Source organism: Corvus hawaiiensis, chromosome Z (genome assembly GCF_020740725.1).
Source record: "Corvus hawaiiensis isolate bCorHaw1 chromosome Z, bCorHaw1.pri.cur, whole genome shotgun sequence".
Lineage (NCBI taxonomy): Eukaryota > Metazoa > Chordata > Aves > Passeriformes > Corvidae > Corvus > Corvus hawaiiensis.
The window spans coordinates 36,393,094-36,419,203 of record NC_063255.1 but is presented as its reverse complement, the minus strand read 5'-3'; the positions used below and the strand labels follow the sequence as shown (position 1 = coordinate 36,419,203).

The 26,110-nt window shown below is 39.0% G+C and overlaps 1 long non-coding RNA gene across 1 annotated transcript in view; it reads left to right on the top strand.

Moving 5' to 3' along the window:
* LOC125320118 overlaps positions 1–26,110 on the top strand; it is a 53,228-nt gene that overhangs the window by 11,353 nt on the left and 15,765 nt on the right. The window contains exon 2 of the long non-coding RNA XR_007201011.1: positions 5,418–5,533. This is a non-coding gene — a long non-coding RNA (uncharacterized LOC125320118). The remainder of the gene's footprint in view (positions 1–5,417; positions 5,534–26,110) is intronic.

The following is a 26,110-nucleotide window of genomic DNA, read 5'->3' as shown; positions in this document are numbered from 1 at the left end:
AGAAGTCAAACTCATGATTCACCCATTTGAATTTCTCAACATGGGTAATAAATGAGGCATTTCTGGAGCAACTGAATAATTTGTACATTTTCACAGTAGATCAGACTCATATAGCAGAAGCTGGTTTTGTAATTTTGACACATTGAGGGAAATTCAGTGACTTAGTGTTCAGTGATTTTCATTTCCACCTTGATGGCATCCTGTTGGAATACAGGCTGGCAAATCTTGTAAAATAAGCCATCTAGAAACACTTGCTACCTAAAGAATTTTACTGTCTCACACTATCAGTGATTCTTTAGTTATATTTCTTGTGCAAACCTGAGTCTCACAGTAAGCTACAAAGGAATTTTTATACAGTTTTAAAAGCTCACATTAACTTTGTACCTAAAGTCACTTTAATCACTGATATATCCTTATGCCAGTAAAGGAGAGAATGAAAGAAGTTAACACTTTCATTTTCTAAGTAGAAGAACACCATAACCTTTAAATTAGAATAATAAATATCAGTATTAATTTATACGGACTGTTACCCAAGGAAGGATAATGCAAATACATTGATAATATAATAAAAGAGGTTAATAGCTTTGCTTCCTTCTGCACACAAAAACCAAGAGGATGTGACTGAACAAATTACTTATACCTTAAGCTGGAAAAGAAGTTCCTTTATATGTTTCAAGACAAAAAAATAAGAAAGTGTGACTTAAAAATAAACAAACGAACAGAACACAAACATTTTCTTCCCTGGTGGATGTTTAAAAGGAGATTGTTGAGTAACAAAGTCACTGGAAGGATTTGCATTGATATGAGCTGCAGAGAAGATCCTGAATATTAAAGAGGAACCGGAACAGCAAGAGTTCATAACATGGCTGACTGACAGAATTTCTTTATGTCTGTTCAGAGGTAAGTTCAAACATAATGCCTTTAGGAAGAGAACTCTCCACTGTGTGACCTGTTTCACAGAATGGCATCAGAAAGCAGTTAATTCATTCGGAAGGGTAGGTATTAATCTACTTTAGGAAATAAAAATGAGCTGTTGAAAGCATAGTATAGTCAGGTTGATTTTCTTCTCTTACCTGTTTTTCATTTTTTTGAGATCTTATGTTTTACCACAGCAATCATTCTCCACCAGTTTCAAATCTGAAGTGTAGATATTTAGTCATTGCATATACTTTTCTCTTCCTAACTGGCCTTAGACAAAACTAGCTGTTGTGAGGGTTCTTCTCAGGCCCTCCTCCAGAAAACTAGGCTGCATAACAACATGAGGTCAACTTGGAACCTACACATACCAGTGTTTATTAATGATGCACCTGAAACCATTTGAGAGGGTATTTGCCCAAAGCATGGCAACTGAAGTGGCCAAAAATCAGCATATTAAGTGGTCGTGGAAAAACTACAAAGAGCCTTTTGCAGTAAAAGAGTGAGCCTAAAGAGAGGTCTAGGAGAAGCATGAGGGCAGCAGTGGCAGCAGGGATGGTGCTGCAGGAGCAGATGCCATCAGAGCTCAGTTTGACACCACACAAGTCACCCAGGGGTGTCCTGGCCTCTGCCCTCCCAGGGGTGCCATGAGCAGCCTCTCCTCCTGTCTGCCTGGTCCAGGTGCTGGGCAGGAAGAAGGACCCGTGCTGGGGTGCTGGCTGGGAGCTCTCAGGGCAGCTCCACCCCAGGGGGGTCTGCAGCCGGGGATCTCAGGAGGGGCGAGCCTCCATCACCTGGGGGCTTCTCCAGAGGGGCTGCAGGGTATTGCACTTCCTGGGATTAGTGACAGAGGGGTGCTCAGAGACTGGGGATGTTTATCAGCATTTTCTGAAGGGGTCACAATGTATGGTTTATGATTTGCATCACTGACACTGATATCTCTATAGCTCATCGATTGCCAGTTAATTACATGTCATTAATAAATCAATAAACCACTTCAATCCCGATTCAGTTTAACAACATCAAATTAAAATCTTTCCACTGTGAAAGCTCATCATTTAGGGACAAGAAATTGATTCCCTAATGTTTTATAATGTTACATTTTCAGATGTATTGTAGAGATTTATTCCAGAAGAACAGAGTCTTTATAGCCAACAAAGTTTTGCTCAGTTTATACCACTGCAATTCAGAACATGGTGCCAGATGCCTGTGGCTTTGAAACTTCTAATGAATGTTACCTTCAATACTTTGGAAAGGGGCTCAACTAACTCTATAATGAGAGTATCAGAGTTAAAGCAACAGGTATGACAGTAGAGAGATTTCTCTTGCTGGCTTTTATTCACTTTTGGCCAGATCCTTTGCCAATTTTTTCCCCTTTTTTTTCTTTTACTGTGTCTATCTAATTTTAGAAACAGAAAGTGAAGTACGCGTTTAAGCAGATTGTGTTTGCCCTTTTCAGAATTTTTTCCTTCATTTCCATGAACTCTCCAGATTACATAGCTCTTGATCTTTTGCAGTCACTTGAACAGCAGGTGGGAAAACCAGCTAATCTTAGAGACGTATTTTAGAAACTGCACACAGATAAATATGTTCTTTAGACATGATTATTTTATATAATTAAAGCAATGCTACATAAGAGGTCTTAATAAAAAATAATGTCATAAAAATCCCCACTTGCATATACATACAGAGGGAGGGGGTTTAGCTAAAAAATGCGAGAGGAAAAATATTTTATTGAAAGGACAAAAGTTTATTAATTAAATCCTACATATTCTCAGGATTTCTACAACAAAGTTACTGTCTCACTTTATACATAGCAAACTATATGATGAAATCTCAATTAGCAGACGTGCCCAAGTGTCTCTGTTCTGTCACATAAGAATATTTTAATGTTTTTTGTATTAAAACATTTGAATCATACTTGAAGTTAAGCCTAGGGGTCTATTATGAAATCATTTTTCTGGGAGAATAAGTGGGTCTGATTCCAGATATTTAATTTTTTTTAAAATCCATTTTATAAATCATTTGTTTTCAGTCCTATGGTTTTTTCTTTCGTGAAGGAATGCAGTGAATAGTTTATATATTGTGAGCCTGGATAGTTTCTGAATCACAGAAAATGCAGACATCATAAAAACTGACAGAAAGCAATTTGAAAAAATAATTGGCTCGAACCAGACTGAAATATCCCTCAGGAACAGTCATGTCCCTCGCCTTAGGGCTCATGTAAATATGAGGGGGGCATTCATTAAGTGTCTCTCAAGAACAGGACTGAAAGTTTTCTTCATATGTTTGTGTTTCATGTAGGTACAGGTACACAGGTACAGGCAAACACCAGCATGGTAACACCCAGAGCTGAAAGCCACATGGCTGTTTTGTTCCAGATAAATGCACACTAGCTCCTTTAATGAAGCCACATGTCTTCCACAAAAAAAGCCAACTGGTACATAATTTGTCATGCACAAATGGTACCAACTTGCAGGATGTTCTCTTGGTATGTCATATTCAACATGCACCCATCCAAGCACAGGTAGACATGCCCCTTTATTTAAAACAAGTAAACAAATTAATAACTAAATTTAAAAGTTAGTCTGATACATCATTGTGCTGAGTTGTGGTTTTGGGTCTTGGTTTGGATTTTGTTATTTTTTATTTTAATGCTTTCTCGATTAAAGAAAAAAAAAATTTAAAAGTTGATTCTCAGTCCTCAGCCTCTCAAAGCATAGTGAAAGAAATCCTTACAGCTTGCATGTTAAGTCTGATGCAAGGTTCACCTATGTGTATACAAATAGGGATGTTCTTCAGCAATTCCAGAAACATCCCTTTCTCACTAGTACTGTAGAAGTATGATATAAGGAAAATACAGATTCCCTGCAATTAAACTAAATTTAAATGTACTGAATGCATAACTAGCAGCCATCAATAAGCTACACTGATGAATCTAAACAGAACCAAAATTTCAGGCTGCAGCTCTGCCTGGGAAATCAGATACAAAATGTAATAGCCAGAGTTTCTTAAGAAATCTTATGTCAATATTAGTGTACAAACATGGGGAATCTGAAGTATTCTGTTAAATTCTGAGGATTGACCAGGAATGTGAATGTGACAGTTGACCCTGATGTTCAAAGTATATTGCAATAAGCTGAATTTGCCCAAGCGTTCCATTTTAGCCCCATGCCAATGCACCACTTCTGTTACAGTCTGAAAGAAGAGTTATAGAGCAAGCAAAGAATCATCTGCTGACAAAAATGACAAAAAGAAATAAGACATTTAACAAATTATCTACACATTTTCAAATTCTTACAGACATTAAATCTTAAATTCAATCTCATTTTAGTGTATTTTCATGCAATTATGCTATAAAATACTCTCTCCACTAGTGCTACATCATATTGTGGTTTTAAAAGATGAAGCCCTGGTTTGATAGTGTTTCAAGAACTGAATATGCAGAAAAATACTTGGCTAAAGAAAGACAATATGTTGTTATATGTCAAACATTAAAGTATTTTTTGCTTTCTTCCCTGCTGTATCACTGGTATCAGATACCATTTCTTATGTCCCATCCACTTGAAACTCTACAGAACCTTGTTAGCCTACACTCTTTCTTTTGAAGTAGGAGACTTTTTATTTGTGGATACCATTAAAACACTGAAGTGTAAATAAGTGACTTCTGTCTCAGAAAGCATTTTGAAAATTTTTTCTGAGATATTTTCATGGAAATGATGAATCCCTTTCGTCCCCAGACTGTGAGAATATGTACCTTCAGAACCAGAACATGTCAAACACCTCTGAAGGGCTGGGACTCACTTCAGAAATCTGGTGAGGGATTCTGGCATTTCAAACTGCTTTCCTCCAGTTGAACAGTTTTTCTAATCATAAAATTAAAACAAAACTTTGCAAAGTCTGCAAAATTGCTGGTTTTGATAAAAACACATTTTTGAGAGATTTTTTGAGACGTACAATAAATAATGATCATAATTTATTTTAAACACTGCCATTTTATTAGTATATCAGTAAGTATGGGAAATTTATGAGTTCTGAGAAGGCCAGTTATTTAATGGCATTTCTAGCTAGCTAAATACTGTATAAAAAGTTGTCTCTTCTCTATTATAAAAATGTGCAGCTAGGTTCTAGAAAATCAAACAGTGGACAAAATTTTAAAGTTGCAAAAAAAAAATTGAGACATTACGTAGACACTAACCTCCATGAGTACTTGGAATTTCTTTGTTTGTTTGTTTGTTTGTTTCTTGTTAATAAGAAGATTGACTGGAAAAGGAAGACAACTGTAAGGAACAATTTGGTGACAGCTTTGAGGCCACCTGGTGCAGGTATGCCTGGCACATACTACGAGATGATACACCAGGAGCTAAAAGATGTTGTGTATACCCATAGTCCAAATACATTGCTGAAAGTGTTAAGTATCTGTAGGCTCAGCAGAACTATAATAACCATCTGGTCTCCCTTTTTCTTTTCTTTTCTTTTTTTTTTTTTTTTATATCAAGCAGCCTGCAATTTCTCCTACAAGAGCTCTTTTCTGTTGTTATGGAGAGATGCTTCTTGTCTCGCACTCCAGTGTGGCTGTAATTGCATTCCAGCAGTATTGAGAGCAATGGGCACAAGGGTATGTACATTTCTCTATTTATTTGTTTAGCTGTTTCTACCAAAGTCACATTTCTACCACTTTGTTAAAGGTCAGGTTTCAATACAAGGGCTCTACTATCCTACGGTCCATCACAGTAAATAATAAAGCAGATAAACAAGTCAAAATGCCTGCAATATAAATGTACAAACATTGATTTCCATTTTCTTGTCCTAAACACACACCTTCTTGTGATCCTTTGCTGCATTCTTTCATTATACATGTTCTGTTATGTCAACCTTCTGACCAGCAACACAGTAAAAAATCCAAAGTTTTCAGTTAGTCAGTTACTCTACATAATTTTAATGTCTCTATTTTAAAATACATTTTTTCAAGTAAGCTGTACACTAATGTTTTCAACAATTTAGGCTGAAGCTCTCCTTTAAAAGAAATTATTTTAGACTGAGTGATTTTTCTCTACTAAATATGTTTACCATCATAAACTTTACTCGGCCTAGAATGAAAGAATAATCAGATGCCGACATTTCATTTCCTAGGTTATTTTACCATGTTCCCTGTTGTAGTTGTCTAAATACTGCTATAAAGATTATGCACAGCAGTGTAAGTAAGCAAGCCCTTCTGGCCTTGCTTACTTACAGAGTCAAACAAGAAAACATACATATACTAGCTACACTGATGTGGTGACTATGTCAGCAGACAAGAAAAGGGCTACAGATATCATTTATCTGGACTTCTGTAAAGCCTTTGTCACAATTCCCCACAACAGCCTTCTCTCTAAACTGGGGAGAGGTGAATTTGATGGGTATACTGATGGAAAAGGAATTGGTTGTACAGTTGTGTCCAGAGAGTAGTGTCAATGGCTAAGAGTCCCAATGGACATCAATGACAAGTGGTGTCCCTCAGGGGCCTGTACTGGAACCAGTGTTACTCAATATCTCCAGAAATGACACAGACATCAGGATCAAGTGCACCCTCAACAGCTCTTCAGAAAACACCAAGCTGAGTGATGCAGTTGACACATCTGAAGGATGGGATGCCATCCAGAGGGACGTGGAAAGCTTGACAAACAGGTCTATGGGAATCTCATGGGGTTTAATAAGACCAAGTTCAAGGTGCTGCACCTGGGTCAGAACAACCTCCAGTACCAACACAGTCCGGGACATGAGCAGATGGAGAGCAGCCCTGGGGAGAAGGACTTGGGGGTGCTGGTGGGTGAGAGGCTGGACATGACCCAGCCATGGGCACTCACAGCCCAGAGAGCCAAACGTGTCCTGGGCTGCATCCAAAGCAGCGTGGGCAGCAGGGGAGGGAGGGGATTCTGCCCCTCTGCTCTGCTCTGGTGAGACCCCACCTGGAACACTGCATCCAGCTCTGGGGTCCCAGCACAGGAAGGACAGGGACCTGTAGGAGTGAGTCCAGAGGAGGGCAACCAAGTTGATTAGAGGGATGGAGCACCTCTCCTATGAGGAAAGTCTGAGACAATTGGGATTGGTCATCCTTTAAGAGAAGATTTTGGGGTGACCTAATTGTGGCCTTCCAGTACCTGAAGGGAGCCTACAAGAAAGATGCAGAGAAAGATGCAGGCTCACAAGAGCCTGTAGTGACAGGACAAGAGGGAATGGATCCAAACAGAAAAATAATAGGTTTAGGTTAGAGATCAGAAAGCAATTCTTTACTGTGAGAGTGGCGAGGCAATGGAAGTGGTTGCCTGGAAAAGCTGTGGATGCCCTGTCCCTGGAAATGTTCCAGGTCAGGCTTGGGGGCACTGAGAAACCTGCTCTAGTAAAAGATGTCTGTGTCCATGGCACTGAGATTGGAACTAGATGATCTTTAAAGTCCCTTGAAACCCAAACCATGCCATGATTCTGTGATTCTCCCTATCCCAATCCCTGGGAAAAGTTCTCTTTGCCTAAAGACATAGTAAGCATTCCTGTCTTCTGAAAGGTCAGAATTCAACTTCTGACCACACAGAAACAAATGTGCAATCTTGGATTTTTGTTTTTGCAAATACACAGAAGTTTTTCTGAGTCATACAGTATTACATACTGAAGAATTTGCTTCTGAGTTTTGAAAACCTATACTTTGTCAACTTGTACAAAAGGTAATATAAGAAAAGGCACATAAATCAGCTCCTTTTCTTGTTGAAACTCCATTCTAAGAAATACAAAGTCTCTACATATTTCAAAAAAAATGCTTAGATAGAGACTCTTGTGCCATCTCAACTTTTAGAGAAGCATATACCTACCATGTTAGATCATGCTCAAGGAAAGAGGAAATTCTTGTTGTGCAAAACCAAGGTATATCTCTCATTTTAGACAGCAAAACTAACTGTTTGTCAGAGGGACTGACATTCAGATGTGATAAGTAGTTTTTGTACAGCATAGACATCCAGTGTCTACCAGCCACTGAGGAGACAAAATGTTATATGAGTATCATACAAGCATCTACTGAATTTCAAAATCAGAGAGGATTAATTAAGAAAAACAACAAATAAACAAATAAAGAAACAAACAAATACCCCCCTCCAAAAAAACCCCACATGCCTAACATTTTCAATGTGTTTGAAAAAATATTCGAAGACAGTCTTTCCTATAATGTTTCAACATCTCCCTTTTAATCAGAAAAAGTATCTTTACAAATCTTTTTTGAAATGGAAAGGAACTGAGCTACTAATTCTGGAGGCCCATAAATATTCTAACTGAATTTTAGAATTGCCTAACCCAAAACAAAGACCAGTATGATGGGGGTTTAGGAAAAAGGCAATTGTTTCTTTAAATATATTTTATCTTCCACACTGGTATATTAATTCTGTCCCTTGCTTAGTAATGACCCACAGATTTTTTTAATAATAAACTCATATGTGGACTATTCCAAACAATGGAGAAAAGAAGCACAAACATTTTTAAACATTCCGAAAACAAGCCCAAGACTTCTTGCTCTTCATTTTCTCTACTTCTGCTAATCCAGGTTTTGCAGAGAACTAAATATTACCTGTAGATTTACTTGACCTTTGGAACAATAGGTCTCTTAAGTTCTTCAGTTGTAGCAGGCATCTCAGTGTGAGGGAAAAAAGGTCATACTTGCAACATTACTGAGAACTAAATGGATATAATTATGTAATTTACAGACCTGGTATGCAGATTTTACTTCATGCCAGCCAAACCTAGATCCAGTTGAACTCCTAACAGTGTTCAGAAAACATGATTAAATATCTGATTTTCCTTTCTCAAGTACCTCAGAAATGTTGGTTTCTATGAAAACTATAAATTTTGTAAGACTGCATAAAACAGAACAATGCTGATTCTGCTGGCCACGAGGAAAAAAAATAATTCTTTAATGTAGGCTCTTCCTTTAAGATACAGTTTATTATCCATGGGAAAAAGATGACAGGATAATAGTCCGCATAGTAGGAATGCCTATTTGCACTCCAAACATACACTAGAAGACCACTAGACAGCTTGTCTCCAATAATAACCAAGGCTTTTGTTAAGTATCTGCTATTCACTTCCAAAGTAGTTCTGATCCATGAATTAAGCCTATGGGTCTTAAAAAGACAAGTCATTATGTGACAAGTAGGAAAAACTTTAGAAGATAGTGTTGCTATTTCAGGGTGAAAGTACTCACTGTAATCAGTTCATTACTCTTTCAGTTTGTCAGAATAAAAGGTTTTTCAGCTAGCACTTGGATTTATTCATACAACTGAAGAAAAAAAATTAATGTAAGCTTAGTCTCTTCTCTCTTATAGATTGTTTCAAGCACTTCCAAGAAAACTGAAGTAGTCCTAGCTTTCCCTCTCGCCTTTGCCATTCCATGTTTAGCTTCTCTTTGGGAAAAAAAATAAATAAGCCATTGGTTTAAGAATATTACTTCAAAATATGAAAAAAAGGCAGTAAAATTTTTGTCAGCAGAGATAGCAACTTTTGCGTAGATGCATTAACCCACTGAGTCTTAACAACCTGGGAACATCCTAACCTCCCCCTGTGGATGTTGGCAAGTTACGTTCTGACTGACTTTGCACAGCTCTAGGACAGCAACAAAATTATGTTTTTATGTATCTATATATTTCAGAAATTGTTTTGCTCATATGGCAGTCCATACACTGTAATTAACAAATGAGACTGAAAAAGAGGAAACCCAGACTCCTTGATGGTATATGATTTTGTGGTTTCATGAATTAGTGTGTTTTATTTATTTGTTTTGATTAATTTTCATCAAAACATTGTTAACTCAGATAGTCTGAACAGGATGTGACTCAGTGTACCTGAGAAAAAATGTTAATTGTGTTTTGGTTTAATTACTTAGAACTTCTATATTTTTAGTGGTATTTTGAGATACCATTGAGCTCCCTAAGACCTTGTTATAAACAAAACATTGCATTTTAAGTATATATTAAAAGCCAAAAAATTAAAGAAGGGAAATTTAAAATTTCCTTTTTTAGAAGAGAGTAACTGCTGTTGAAGTCAGCAACTTACTGATCTTTGAATGAAACAGAAGGTTGCTGGAATATTACTAACTCTGCAGCTGTACTGCTTCAAAGGTCATTCCATTTGCTTTCAGCTGCACCTAGCGCTTAAGCAAAAGAGCATGAGAAAACAATAATGAAGGTCTAAATGACCCAAAAGCAAGTTAATTTTGAAGTTTGCTACAGCTGAGCCCATTGTCAGAGATCACAGAATCACAGAATGAGTTAAGCTGGAAAAGACCTCTGAGATCATAGGGTCTAACCTTTGACCAAACACCACCTTGTCAGCTAGACAATGGTACTAAGTGCCCCATCCAGTCTTTCCTTAAACACCTTCAGAGATTGTGATTCCACCACATCCCTGGGCAGCCTGTTCCAATGCCCACTCACCCTTTCTGAGAAAAAATATTCCCAAAGTCCAACCTGAACCTCCCCTGGTGCAGGTTTAGACTGTATCCTTTTGTCTTGTCATTGGTTGCCTGTGAGAAGAGACTGACCCTCACCTGGCTACACTGTTCTTTCAGGTGGTTATACAGTGATGAGGTCTCCCCTGAGCCTCCTTTTCTCTGGGCTAAACAACCCCAACTTCCTCAGCTGCTCCTCATAAGACTTACCCCCTAGACTCTTCCCCAGTTCTCTCTCCCTTCTCTGGACACGCTCCAGCACCTCAATGTCTTTCTTGTAGTGAGGGGCCTAGAACTGGATGCAGCACTCAAGGAGCGGCCTCACCAGTGCTTAGTACAGAGAGACAATCACTGCCCTGGTCTTGCTGGCCACACTATTGCTGATACAGGATGACATTGGCCTTCCAGACCACCTGGGCACACCTGGCTCTTGTTCAGCTGCTGTTGACCAGAATCGCCTGATCCTTTTCCACAAAAAAACTTTCCTGCCACTCTGCTCCCAGCCTGTAAAGCTGCTTGGGGTTGTTGCGACCCAGGAGCAGGACCTGGCACTTGGCTTTGTTGAACCTCATCTAATTGGTCTCAGCCCATCAATCCAGCCTGTCCAGATCCCTCTGCAGAGCCTTCCTACCCTCCAGAAGATCAACACTCCTGACCAACATGATGTCATCTGCAAACTGACTGAGGGGGCACTTCAACCTTTCTGAATAAAATTCAAACTGAACAAATAAAATACCCATCCAGTTTATACCACTGCTCGGGCTGGTTAGTGATACTTTATGTATACCAACATTCTTGTGATTCCAATTTTTATTATTGCATATAGTGCAAAAGGGATTAATATTATAAAGGATACCACACTAACTGATGCCACAATAAATGCAAATGTACTTGGGCAGCTGCCAGTACCAGCAAGCATCATTCAGGACAAAAGACTATCAAATGAACACAAGGTGAAGGGTTTATGTTTTCAATATATTTCAAAATCAATTACAGGGAGCTAATTATTATACGGTGCTTTGAGGTTTGTTCTTGAAAAATGCAAATTCCTCTTAGGACCTAATAAGTAACAAATAGTACAATACCTACTTTAGGTACACAGTGTAGGAGCATTAGCAAGGCAGACTGCAATAAAATCAGGATCTTGACTTTTATTAGCTATTTTAATGCAAGGAAAATATAGAGAGTATTTAAGGTTCTGCTAATGCAGTAACACTTTATTGTTTTTATTATTGATGATGACAGTGATGACATTAACATGATGACCTCTTTACCCAGTGAGGCTGTATTTTTGCTACTGTCACTACAATAAATAAATCATTGTTTAAAGCCAAAAATGGATCTTGAGCACAAATTTTTCTGCCAGTTCTAACCTCTTGATAAGTACATACACATGTGAAGTACAAGTTTTAAAAAATATATTTTAATCATAGATATATTTGTGTTCATGTTCTATGTTTTTTTGTTATTCATAATCTAGAGGATAATATCCATCAGGTAGCTGAGAACTTAAAAGAACAATTTTAGCAGCAATTAAGTATCTAGAAGCAAGATAATCCTCAAAGTTTTTTCAGCTAAGTTGAACAGTCTCCTTCTTTTCAACATTGAAATCTCCGCAGCACATTTATCCAATCTGTAAGTCTGCATGTCTCACAGGTGAGGACAGTTCTGAATTTATTTCACACTCAAGAATCATCCTTATTCATAAATGAGATGTGAGGCTCAAATCTGCATTTGCTGAACCCTTGACATGTCAGGGACAAACCCCTTACCAGCTATGTCTTCCTTTAGAAACAGATCAGTGAAAGGGTGGCAATGGAAAGTGTTGATGATGCTCAATTTCTAATAGTGAGGAGCACTGCATTTAAAGGTAATATAAAATCACTTGCAAAACAGTGTCAGCGTACAAACACATAATTTTCGTCTTTTGCTGAAAGCCAGGTCCCTCTTTCACAGAAAGTCCCCCTTTTGCACTTTGAGCACAGTTCCTTATCTTCAGCAAGTGATGCGGAGAGCATCTGGGGCTATTGCACTCTCTCTCTAGAGAGGCTTTAAATCCCATATCTGGAAAATAACTAATTTCCTGAGCTCTGTAATGCAAGCCTATCATATAATAGAAAAGAACATATCCCCTCTTTTCAGACCATTGGGTTTTTGAATGCAAGTTTGAACATGAAAAGGATTTCAGGTTCTTGATGTGGAATAGATAAAGATCTATAACACTCCCTTGCTCCACACTTTTCCTGTTGGCTGTCTTCAGTCAGAAAAATGCCAACAGCTCTGGATTTGCTTAGCAGGTTATTTCAAAATCCATTGGAGTATGCCTAATACACTTGGCATTTTTCTACAGAGAGCTTTAGTGCTTCACTGCAGACCTTCATGATAGGAACTTCAAAGTTCAGCTCTTCTACATCTGCTGTTTCTGCAACTTACTGTGCAAATTGCTTAAGATTACATGGGAAATATGAAGCTCAAGTGGATATTTAAACACTGATTCTCAAACCAGTCCTTTAACCATAAGCCAGTTCTACCCACGTAAAGATACAGATTGAAAAATACAAAGATGGAACTAGTCTACATCAGTCAGTTTTTGCTTTGAGCACAGGTAGAAAACAATTATATTTTCCATGTAGCTATCACTCACATACCTAGAAATAATAGCATACAAAACAAAAGTCTTAAAACACTGCAATGATTCTTTTTAATGATAAGTAAATAAAAATATCTCTAGTTTCATAAACTGATACTAGGGACCAGGATTTAGCATGTAGAGTCCCCACATGTCAGCTGGAGTTGAACAGGCACAAGAGAAAAAAGAGTAATTAAAGGCTACTGACTGATGAGATATAACAATGCTTCCTGCACTGTAGACCAGGGAGCACAATCAGCAATCTGTGGAGCCAGTTCTGCCATACCAAGGAGGCATCTGTCAATCTCCAAACAGAGATGTTACGCAGCAATAGTCAGGTCACAGTTCTGTCCTACATCCCAGAGCATTTCTTCAATTAGCTAAACAACATAAGTCAGGCACAAGCACTGTACTAAAAGCTTCATGGCTGCATCCTTACTTGCTTCAGTTGAGCTTGCTTCAGTGCTTGTTCTGACAGATGCAGAGCTCAACATTTAAAATGAGAATCAGACAGGAGGTTCAGGACGAAAAAAATATTTTCAGTTGCCCAGCATTTACTATCAGACAAGCTGGAAGAACACACCTTGCACCTCTACTCCACAGAACATGCTAGTTGGAGCCCAAGTCACTGCTCCTTCCTCTTCATAGCCAAGTCTAAGAGCCAAATACGTGGTATCACCTCAGAAGGGTCCATCAGTTCTGTACAGGGAGTGAGCAAGGAAGCAGGCAGTACACAAAGAAACACCTCTTACAAGCCTGGAAGACTACACGGAGGCCCCTTGCACTCCAGGACTGCACAGTTCATCAGTGAGTGAGAGGACTGCCATCAAGTTTCCAGGGAAGCAGGAATGGAAGTGAGTAAAAATTTACCTGCCCCAAGTCCTCCCACATATTTTCTGACTCACAGGTCAGCCCAACACCCATACAGACACACCAGCGTGTTTTGCAGCTCCCTACCTCAACAATATCTCTTTATGGCAAGAAGAATGGAAAACACCTCTTCCTCTGACTATGGCAGCAAAATTTTAATTTCACCACTCACTTTTCTGATGCAAGATGTGATCAAGTGTTTGCAAAGCATTCTACTCATATACTTCACCATTTAAATTGCACAGAAACTGAAAGCAAATTTGCCGAATGAGATGGCAACCTGATAGCAGTTGGAGATTCACTGCTATTTTGAGGATACAAAACAAGATCCCATTTCTCAATACATCAGAAATTTTCCAATATTTGGATTTACAGTTGTCAGCGATTGAGGCACGGACCCAGACCGGCAGGGAATCTGAATCATTTATTCAAAGGAGTTAGTTAGTTTTATACACTTTTCTAAGGCACAGTATTTCCTTATAGGGTGTTGCCACATCAGCAACACACTTTCTCAGTGTCCTCCTATGGATGATCACTCGCTGTTCACCCATCCATCAGCTCCCGGCAGGCTCCTCTCCGTAGGGCTCTGCCCTGTGACACCTCCTCCCCCAGGGTCTGGAGGAGACAAGTCTCTCTGTGCCACCATGTGCTCCTTTGTGCTGCCATCTGCCTCTGCAGGCAGGTTTTACAGCTCACAACCCAATTCTACCTTATAATTCCCCATAATTCCCCCTTTTCTCTTTTATACAAGTAAGAATAAGACAGTGATTAAACAGATAGAACTTTGAGAAACAACTTAAAGTTGTCTTAAACTTTTACCATCACTCAGACTCTGCAGTGGCTGGGAGGTCCTGTTTCACAGTGAGGACTTAGAAAGTCTTTCTTAGGCAAGACTTTCAAGTTTATTTTGAAAGAGGGTCCAGCTTTTCTAAGATCAAATTAGCAAGTCCAAGTGACTTGATTACACTTTTAGAGCAGAAACACCTGAGTCTGATGGTATAATTCCCTAGTCAGCCAGGGTTAGGGCTTGGCCAGAGCCTTAAGCTTTGACTGGGAGGGTTTCTCTAAAATACTTACAAAATTGCCTAAAAATTCTATTAATATCTTGTGACCATTCTGAATGCAATTAAAAAATTAAGAACATATAAACTTCTTTGCAGTCTTTCACAGGGGGCACAACCCACCCTGCACCCCCCATTTTCTGTTCTAACAATATGTAACACGAACATCTTTCAACTTAATAAATTCAGGAAAATGAGGAACATAACATGCAGTTTTCTTACTATACACAGTAAAATAATACATCTAATACAACAACAAGTGCGCCCTGAGTAAAAATAAGCAAGGTAATATCATCAAATGCTTAAATACTTCACCGTTTTACAGAATATACATAAAACCAGGCCTTGGAAAATTACAATTATAATAACATTAACTCTCTAAGTGGTTTCAAAAGGTTTCAAAAAGTAACAAGCCTAATTCTTGCTTAAAAAAATAGCTTACAAATTATAATTATTATCCATCACAAAAAGAAAACAGAACAATGCAGGGGGGTCACAAGGTGGTGTGGTAAAAAAGCAATCTTTGAGATAGGGTCTAGAATTGTGGCAACATTTTGAATAATGAAAACAGAAGAGTTCTATGGACCAGCTGCAGGAACAACATACTTAGTCCGCAGCCACTTCTGCACAAGCTGGTGCAAATGCTGCAGCCCCCCCTCCCCCAAGGAAGGGGCCATCGGTCCACTCAGTCCTTTTCTTCAGCACAGGATCAGCTTCCGAGGGTCCACAGGGAACAGGAGCCTGGCTGTAAAGGGTCCAGGGGCCGGCAGAGGTCTGCCAGCCCGTCTCCTTACTTCTCATATGCAGAGAGCCACTCACGGCCCCTGCCATGTGCTGAGCAGAGCCATGGCCCCGCCAGCTCCCAGCGCCGCTGATCTCGCCCGCCCATGGCATGGGGGCGGCCGCCAGGTGCGGCCACAGCTCTGCCATGTGCTCACCACCGCTTTCTAGCTCCACCATGTGCTCACCAGGGCAGTGCTCTCGCTAGCGCCACACCACCGTAGCCCCGCATGCTCGCCCACTGCTGCTGCACTCTCGCAGAGGGCAAACAGAGAGGAAACATGCTACCAGGACAGAACCCGCCGGCTCCAGCCACTCGCCAAGACCTGGCTCCAGCTCATGCCGCATGGCGCAGGGCAGCGCGAGCTCTTCTACGATACCATCTGGTTCCCCTCCAGGGTCAAATGGGTCAAGGGACGAGGGGCCATTTTCTGGTTCTCTTCTTACAAACCCAACAGACTTACGGTCGCTCGCTGCCGGTGCAGAAGGGCTCGGCACAGCTGCTGCAGTGACACAAGTGGCTTTCTTTGTCTGGTCTCTGGGTGCCACATGTGCCATGAGCTCCTTACACACAGCCCTCCACGGACACAAAAGCTCTGTCAGCACTGTGTCACCACATGTAACTCGGTCCCACAATGCATCTAAAGCGTCCCATGTCTGAGGATCAAAAATACTGATACTCTCTAAAGTTGAGTCACAGTTCTTTGTCCAGAACAAGAGTCTATTCAAATCTGTAGACTGAACTTTCCTGCTGTGTTTCTTTAAAATCCATTTTAACATCTCTGTGGTGTTCTGTTCTGGGGATACACCATCCTCCATCATTCTCTGTAGCTCACCTACAACTTGCAGGGATTAATCGCTGGCCAGCTTTCCTGCTACTTTCAGCATCACTTCAAATCCCATGGGCTCACTGATGGACGCACAGTTAGGTGTATAATAAATTCCTCACACAGGGACACCGTTTGTCAGTGATTGAATCATGGACCCAGACCAGCAGGGAATCTGAATCGTTTATTCAAAGGAATTAGCTGGTTTTATACACTTTTCTAAGGCACAGTATTTCCTTATAGGGTGTGACCTATCCCGTGTTACCACATCAGCAACACACTTCTTTCTATGGGGTGGTCACTCACTGTCCACCCGTCCATCAGCTCCCGGCAGGCTCCTCTCCGTAGGGCTCTGCCCTGTGACACCTCCTCCCCCAGGGTCCGGAGGAGACAAACCTCTGTGTGCCACCATGTGCTCCTTTGTGCTGCCATCTGCCTCTGCAGGCAGGTTTTACAGCTCACAACCCAATTCTACCTTATTTCTCCCCATAACAGTTACTTAACAGCAAGAAGATGGTGTCTGTTTTTAATGGGAGTTCATCTTTGAAATATTACAAAAAAGGAAAGTGAATCTAATAGCCCAGTTGACCCTAACTTTAGGTCTGAACTTTGAAACCTACATTTAAAGATTTGCTTTTAGGCCCATTTACCTGAGTGTTGTTTTTCCCTTAAAACAAGTGATAAACATGTGTACATGTATGTCTTGGTCCAGAATGTATATATCTCTATAAATACCTACCTAGAGTGAGAGTCACTGAAGGTTTTAGGGCACGGAGGGTTGCACATGGGTGTTTGTGCCTGCATGAAAGGCCCATGTTTGAGGCCCAGTGTTGGGAACAAGTGATGGGCTGCAAAAGAATCCATGTCTGACTATTCCTCCAGAGAACATCAGAGATCTGATTTGTGTTGATTATTTCTTCCATTTTTCTCCTTGCCATACAGTAAAACTTTCACCTGTTCTCACCACTATCTCTGATCTTTGGATTTCACCGGTTATCTTGTTGGTTGATAGAAAGATGTGACAGCCCAACCTTCACAGGTTTCTTGGTCACTCTTGAAGTTCCATCCTGCAGATAGGATCTCTGGAAGAGTGTTCTTTGAAAAGATATCCAAAGAAGGTCAGCCTACTAGAGAACATTATTTAAGATTAAAATAGTTGTGAATACATTTCTCTGTGCTGCAGTACTCTTCACTAGATAAGTGGCCAAAGCAAAGAACCATCTTTTCTTTGCTGATGTTTGAAATTCACAGAGGAAGCAAGTAGATAGATAAAGGTAATCTTCACCTTTCAGGGAAAAGAAAAAGTACTTTAAGAAGCATTTTTTTGAGAAAAAGAGTTTAAAAGTTTTTCATTATTCTATGTGCACAGGTGTTCTTTGATTAAATCTGTTTTTAAATTCATAGTTTATGTTGGTTCCACCTGGATCAAAGGTTAATAACTATCAGGATCTTGCTCTTACATCACTTAGGACTCCGCATACATATGCAAAGATAGAAAGGTCACTTCTTAAGTTGATGCTTTCTTCTTAGCATTAGGATATCAGAGTCTCTCATCTGTATGGGCACAGCATTCGCCCTATTAATTAACATGGTTAAGGATGACTTGTCAAGGTGGTTACAAGCTCCCTATCTCATTACTTAGCAGCCCCATTCTCTAAAGGATAATAATTATCTCCTATTTACTATACGTTTTACAACTATTGAACATGGCTTTCAAAAAGACATTTAAAAAGAGCATTATTTTCAGCTTATGTCTTGTAAACAAGTGATGAAAAAAAATTCTGAAACTGCTTACCATGTTGAAGTCCAAAAAACCAATTATTGTCAGATCTGATCTGACATGTAGTAACTTACCATGTCAGCAGCAAATCATGTGGAATTGGTTTATATCCATGTATAATTACGTACCTGCCAAGTTCAGGATAAATTTCATATATTCATTTTCTACAAGGCAACCACCCTTCTTATTAGCTCCTGATAGTTTATTCCCTGCAGTCTGCCCTTAAGGGTACTATGTAAACAGTCCTTTTTTTGTTGTTGTTAGGTTTTGGGGTTTTTTGTTCCCACTAATTCAAATCCAAACACACTGTCTTTTGTAGACATACAGTAGGAAAATATGGAAATGGTATAAATGATATCCAACATTTGATTTATACATCTAGCCCCACAGACTTTCTTATGGGTGCAAATGGCAGTGAAGCAAAAAGGAGAGTAGTGGTTAATGGCTGAAAGCCCAGATGGAGTTTCTTAGGGGTTCATATGGGGACCCATAGTGTTTAATATCTTGATTGATGAGCTAGAGAGACAGCAGGATTTAGTGCACACTCAGGAAGTTTGCAGAAGATACCAAGCTGAGTGGTGTGATTGACATGTCTCAGGGGTGGAATGCCATCCAGAGGGACATGGAAAAGCTTGAGACTTAGGTCTATGGGAACCTCATGAGGTTTTGCAAGATCAAGTGCAAGGTGCTGCACCTGGCCTATGGCAACCGTTGGTACCAACACAGGCTGGGGGATGAACAGATGGAGAGCAGCCCTGGGGAGAAGGACTTGGGGGTGCTGGTGGGTGAGAGGCTGGACATGACCCAGCCATGGGCACTCACAGCCCAGAACCCTGGGCTGCATCCAAAGGAGTGTCACGGGCGAGATGATTCTCCTCCTCTGCTCCACTCTGGTGAGATCTCTACAGGAGTGTTGCATCCAGCCCTGGTGCCCTCAACATAAGGAAGGACATGAACTTCTTGGAGTGAGTCCAGAGGAGGCCATGAAGAGAATTCAAGGGGGAGCTTGGAGAAGAGAATTCTCTGGGGAGATCTTACAGCAGCCTTCCAGTACCTAAAGGAGGCCTGTAAGAAAAATGGGGACAGACATTTCAGTAGTGTCTGTAGCAATACAACAAAGGGTATTGAGTGGATTGAGCCTAGATATAAGGAAGAAATGTTTTATTTTGTGTATGGTAAAACAGTGGAACAGCCTACCCAGAGAGGTGGTAGATTTCTGTCCTTGGAAACATTCAAGGTCATATTGGACAGGGCTCTGAGCAACTTGGTCTGGTTGAACACTTCCCTGCTCATTGTAGGGGAGCTTGGACTACATGACCCTTAAAGGTCCCTTCCAACCCAAGCTATTCTATGATTCTAGCATTCTATCATTCTGTGACAGTGCCTGAAAAATTAATTTTCTGATATTAACTGTATTCTCCTGTACTTTCTTTACACCCAGACATGACCACCATGTTCTATTCAAAAAATATTTAAGCATTCACCTTGGACAGAACTCATACAAGTGTTCCTCACATCACACCATCTCTCTGAAACTGGCTAATTTCTACACATAAAGGTATGGTACACAGTACTCTGGCTGACATGACACGATAATTTCTTCTGTGACAAGACCAAGGAAGTTCTTGGCAAAGATTCCAATTACAAATGTCACCTTTACCCTATTTTATTATCCAAATAAGAATTGAAGCGAAAAGCATTTCCCTTAATCTTTCTGGAAACATTTTGCTTCTAAAAATGAAAATTTAACAGGGTCCTTGTTGTCTGAAAAAACCCACAACATTGGAATAAAAGCAATTATGTAATTCTATATCTATCTAATTATGAGCTCCATTTTGCTCAAAAACTGCACATCTGTATAACATTAGTCAAAGAAAGCAGAAGAAATTAACTTATGAAAAATTATTTTTACATGTTTTGACCAGAAAAAGGTATCAGGTAAAATTGACAAGGTCTCATTTCAATTATTTTCTACTCTCACCCCTGATTAGGACTCTGGAATGAACTTTCTAACTCTAAAATAACTCTTGGCACTGTAACTAGGAGGTTCTTCCCATGCCCTTCTTTGCAGCAGTCTGCTTGCATTATCCACTTCTTCTCACAAACTGAATGTCAAGCCTCCAAAAGACCTTCATCCATCAATGTCCTTGCTTTCTAGGTTTCACAAGCTCCTGAAGTTAAGGAAAATATTCCCTGCAGGTACTGGGAGTAGTTCACCAGCACTGCAAGAACAAGAATGTAAGCAGCAATGAGTTTCTCTGCTGGGAAGAAGTCTGCAAGAGTGATGTTTTATTCCTTTAAACAGGAAAATACACTTTCCTCATGTATTATATGTGTAGATTTCTACACTTTTTTTTCAGTAAAATCTTTCCGAGAGGTCACTTCACACACAAAGATGCAAGAGTAGAAAAAACCTGAATGCAGAATAGGTTCTGAGTTGCAGCATAGTAATTTGAAGTTAGTGATCCTTTGCCTGTAACAACTTTGAATTGGAAATCTCTGGCTACAGACATCTCTTTAACATCATAGAGGCTGTTTTCAGAGCCAATATGCAGGTCTGCAGAAGTCATTGAGTCGTTCAGCACTGTTCATATCATTGCTAAGTATGTTTCAGGTCTTCCACAAAATATTGGTTATTCATTTGGCCATAAATATGTATACACACACACGCACACGCACACACACACACATTTTAATACCTGTCCAACTTAAATTGCCGGATCTTTGAGATATATTTTCACTGTTGACAGTGATTTCCTTAGTAATGCTTCATCACTGAATGATACAAAGGGAGATTTATAACATCTTTGGGTGTTTTTTATTTTATTGTTTTATTGTAATAAGATGAATTGAACAAAATCTTCACAAGTGTCCTGAAACAGCTTCTCTGTGGGTCCTAGTTTTTCTGGGGAAATTTTTACAACCCTGGACTTGGATTCATAAACATGACATGAGTACTGACAGAAGCCTTGGCTGCATTGACCAAGAGGTATAAAGAGGACATGCAGAAAAATTGTGACATTGGATTTATGGAGAGCAACTTGTTCAGGTTAGATGAGATGCTGGCAGTGCCTGCCCTACAGTTAATTTGTGAAGGGAATGATGACAGATGGTTTATTTTAAAGACCAGCTCTTCAAAACAAAAGAAGCACAGTAGCGTTCCTTTTTGATGACCTGTATTTCTTACGTTTCTTACAGTTCACCTTTATTTTAAGGAAGTAGTGGTTTCATGTCTCTAACTTCAAATGAAAGTTTTATTACATGAGCTACACATTATCACTCTCTAACAGTTTTAAAGTACTATTTAGTATGATTACATTGTCAGAATTAAAAGGTAATGCTAGTACAGATTTTGTTGTTGCATAAAGATTCTGTTATTCTTTATTGGAACTCAAACTTACTTTTATCTTTTCCCAAGTTTTCTATGTGTCAGTTCCAGAAATTGAAGAGTTGGGATTCTTGCCAAATTCAAAACAGCCCAAACATGCACCACAGACTGTTTATGTAGTCCGCCTTGGTTCTGAGGAGTCAATAGGCACCCCCCATTTATCTCTGCAAAAATATTAATTATCTAAGAATCAGCTAAACTGAAATGGAGAATTTTCTTATTTTGAGAGACACCAACACCAATTATAAACAAACACTTCAACCTGTGAAAAACTGTATCGGGGACATAATGCTAGACAAGGACCAAAGAGAGCAACTCAAATGAACTTATATCTGCAGAATATTGAAAAGGAGACAAAAATTCTTTATAGCGTAAGAAATATTCACCCTACAATTTCCTTAGTCTGTATACTAAAGATACTTAATTGGATTTATAATCCCACTTTTGTGCAAAATGGTGGGCATAAAGCCTAGGAATAGGGGCCTGTTTATTTTAAAAAAACCCAACCCAAACCAAAAGAATAACACCAAAACCCAAAAAAAACCAGAAACATTTCCTCAAATAATTACTTTTAGAAAAATCTGGCCATAACAGTTCTACTTTCAATGTTTGTGCCATCTATCTGCCTCTTGTTTTCCCTTTCAGAGACTTGCTATTATTGATGATTTGGTGTATTACTCTTTATTGCCTAAAACCCAAAATAGTTCAAGAACTGAAATCTAAAGCTGCATGAAATATGACTGCTTCAAACCCCTGAGGTTATAATATCATGAGAGATTCATTTGAAAACAAAGACTAGCAAATACTAGAACTTGCCCCAGGATAAAGTAACATTTGCTACCAATTAGTAGACTTTGTTTGAAACATTTGCATAATTTTGCTTACAAGCCAAACTGTGGGTTCCTATAAGATGATGCAAGAGGACTCTTTTTCCCTCTAGGGCAATTCAGTATCCTGTATAAAGGCTTAGAGCTATCTTCAGCAAAACGGCTAAGTCTCCAGTTGCCTCCCAAAAATATGTGGAAGGACAGCAACTCCACTGGTTTGTCTTCTGTTTGGGTGCTTCCCCATGCCTACATAGAGAGACTGTGCCATTTCCAGTGCTGTACAGTCTTACTTTCTGTTGCCATGTGGCCACTTAAGAGTTCTGTGATTTTATTAAGTCAGATAGATGCAAAAGTGCAGAAAAAAAAAAAAAAAGAGTAAGTTAGAATCATCCTGACATAGTAAATACAATCCCTACAAAGAATGAAAGGGCAAAAGCACTAGGTCATATTTCCAGACCCAGAAGTCCATCATGTTGGCATAGATCTACCAACAGGATCTTAGGTGATGTTTTGACTGAGTCAAAGAAGAAAAATCTTTATACAGAATCAAGTGTCTGCCAAAAAAAGTAACACAGACTTCAGACAATAAGGAGCTGGAAGAATCAGGATCAGAATCACAGATTTGTTTAGGTTGGAAAAGACCTTTAAGCTCATTAAGTCCAACCATTAACCCAGCACTGCCAAGTGCCCCACTAAACTATGTCCCTAGATGCTGCATCTACACATCTTTTAAATTCCTCTTGGGGTGGTGACAGAAGCACTTCCCTGGGCAGCCTGTTCCAGTGCTTAGATACATTCAGATGTTTTACATAAAAATTGTAACCTTATCCATCCCTTTTTTGCCTTGTTTATGGCACAACGTAACAAATGCAAATGAGAGAAAACATGTGGAAACTGCATATAAAGATAGAAAAAGTATTGTAAGCATTATATCACATAGATTTTTTTTTAAAGCAAACCCTTTAGCATCTCATGCAAAACAATTTGTATAGATTCTCAGTTCCTAAGTGCTGTAGAACCAATAACAACTACTCTTTCCTAATTAGCTCTGCTCTTCCCACCATTAGAGCTATTTTTTAATTCTTATTAAGTATTAAATATAGAAAAAAAAAAGGCACACTGCTTGTTAAACTCTGGCAACCACTAGGCATCTTCTTCATATTTCCTGCCATAATACTCTGAAGTTTGTCAGGCTGAGCCAGGATTGGCTGCTCACAGATACACTTCAAGAGATTTTTTGATATGAGACATTACAGCAATTTCTTCAAACTGTTAAAATGGATTTTGCTAGCCCTTTGTATTATGCCATTACATTTAGCCATGTCATTATTCTATTCATAATATTATGATAAGTTACCACAAATGGAATTCCAAACAAAAATATAGTGGGATTGTTTTTTCCCTTAGCTTTCTGTCCATCCCATACATTTATACACCAAAATAGCAGCTTTACAGAAGACAGCAGGTTTGACTTTATCCAGACCCCATTTCACCTGAAATGCTGCTATGACTAATGCAGGTTTTATTCTCATCCTACCCTGCCGAAATGCCAGTGACAAGATTTGCTGCTGCCTGAGGTCTGTGCCTGAACTAAAGCTCTTGATCCGTGGAAATTAAACTTGCAGTAAGGAGAACATATTCAAACCAATCTGGTAAACACAGAGGTTAGCAGGAGTTGTGATGAATTCCCAGACAGTGGCCTGAAGAGGGGGGTTGAAGGAGTCAAGGTATTCCTAACACAAGTGTTCTAGAAGGCTGCACCCTGCCCAGCTGTACAGTCAAGCCAGGACTGCTGGGTGGGAGGTGGCACTTCACCATAAGCATAGGTCAGGTTTTAAGAAAACAGTGATTCAGATCATGGTACACTGTGACTCCCCCTAAAGTTGTCTACAGTCTTGCAGGCACAACTAATTCTACCACAGCTGGGTGGTGAAAGAGTTTACCAAGAGAGAGGTCAGAGGAGAGAGAGATAGTTGTTTTCAGCACTACCATACTTCTTCAAGTGCTAGTCATATTTACCACTTCCAAGCTACTAAAATCCACATTTAAAAGAATGTATAGCCTAAATGTTATTGTGTTGGCAAACAGCAAATAAATACAGTATTTAAATCTTTTTTCAAGCAGCCTACAATGCATGTCACCTCAAGAAAAAAAGGGATTAACCTCAGCATTTAAATATAGTGACTAGCAGTTGCCACAACCAGATATGTATCTAATTTTGTCACTGCAGGCTGTACACACACTGGTATTTTTGCATCCTAACAATCTAATTTTATACAATGGCAGCTGAGAATAGATTTTCAGAATGGTAAATATTCCTGCATGTCTAATTCGCATGCAAAATTTTCACGGAACCATGTACAAGTATAGTAAATAGGCATACAAATTTGAGTATAACTATACATTTATGTAATTCCGGCAAGAAGAGTGTCGTAATTATATAAACCTTTTTGTAACAATCACTAGTGTTGCAAGAAGCACAACATGAAATATATAAAAAACTGTCTTCTTTTTTTTTTCTCCATGATCAAATTGCTTTTTTTTGTACTCCCATCTAGCAGGATGAAAACATGCTCTTTGTTCAAAACAGGTTGCTTATTCAATGTATCCTGTTTTCTACCTATGTTGTATGCCTATGCAATTCAGAAGTTTCTTTGTCTGAAAAGAGGATTATACATTCTAAACTTATTAGGACCAGTCAGGAAATAATTTGCACAACCCATGATGATTCTTACAGGTTTCAAAACCCAGAGAAGTGGTTAAGGACAGCACTGTTTTATTTGAATCAAAATATTTTGCCAATAGTGAAGTTCATATACATGTTAGTATAGACTGTCGAATTTAGAAGCTGATTTTGTCTGGTGTTTTTCTTTTCAGAACTTTGTTGTCTTATTAATTAATTCAAAAGTTTCTATGATTTTAATTTCTATTTTTATAAAATAAACTCAACTGAACCAATAAAAATGCTTACATCTAGTTTCCGCTCTCCATCTTTTACATTTTAATGCAATTTAATGTGTTTTAATGGCTAGGTCAGGATAGATACAGATGCTAAAAATAGGAGACAACCAAATATAAAGAGCTTTCAGTCCCACTTTTATGCAGCATTATGTGAATAATGTTCCCTTAGCTTCTAATCTTTAGACATTATTTCAAATCAGTCCATTCTCATCATTCTTTTTTCAAATCTGAATGAAGCAGTCAATTTGGCTTAAAAAATAACCAAAACACCCGAATAGAAAGCGCTTGAAAAATGGTACTTTTAAATCTTTAATCTTACAAAAGAAATGGGGGCCTGTTATTTTTTCGGTTGTTTTTTTCACTTGAGGATGATGGAAAGAATGAAAATGCAAATTTTACCAAATATCTTTCAAAAAAATCCCCCATTCTCCTTTCATCTGAAGCCCAACAAAATATACTTTGTAAAATTAAAGAGCCAAAAACTAAAATGAAGAGTATAGCTTCCACATATTATGTATTTCTATGCACCATTTTAGGGCTTTTTTCCTGGTTAAAAATTAATGTCCTGGAATTTGTTTTTTACCCTCCATGGTCAATTCAGTGCATATT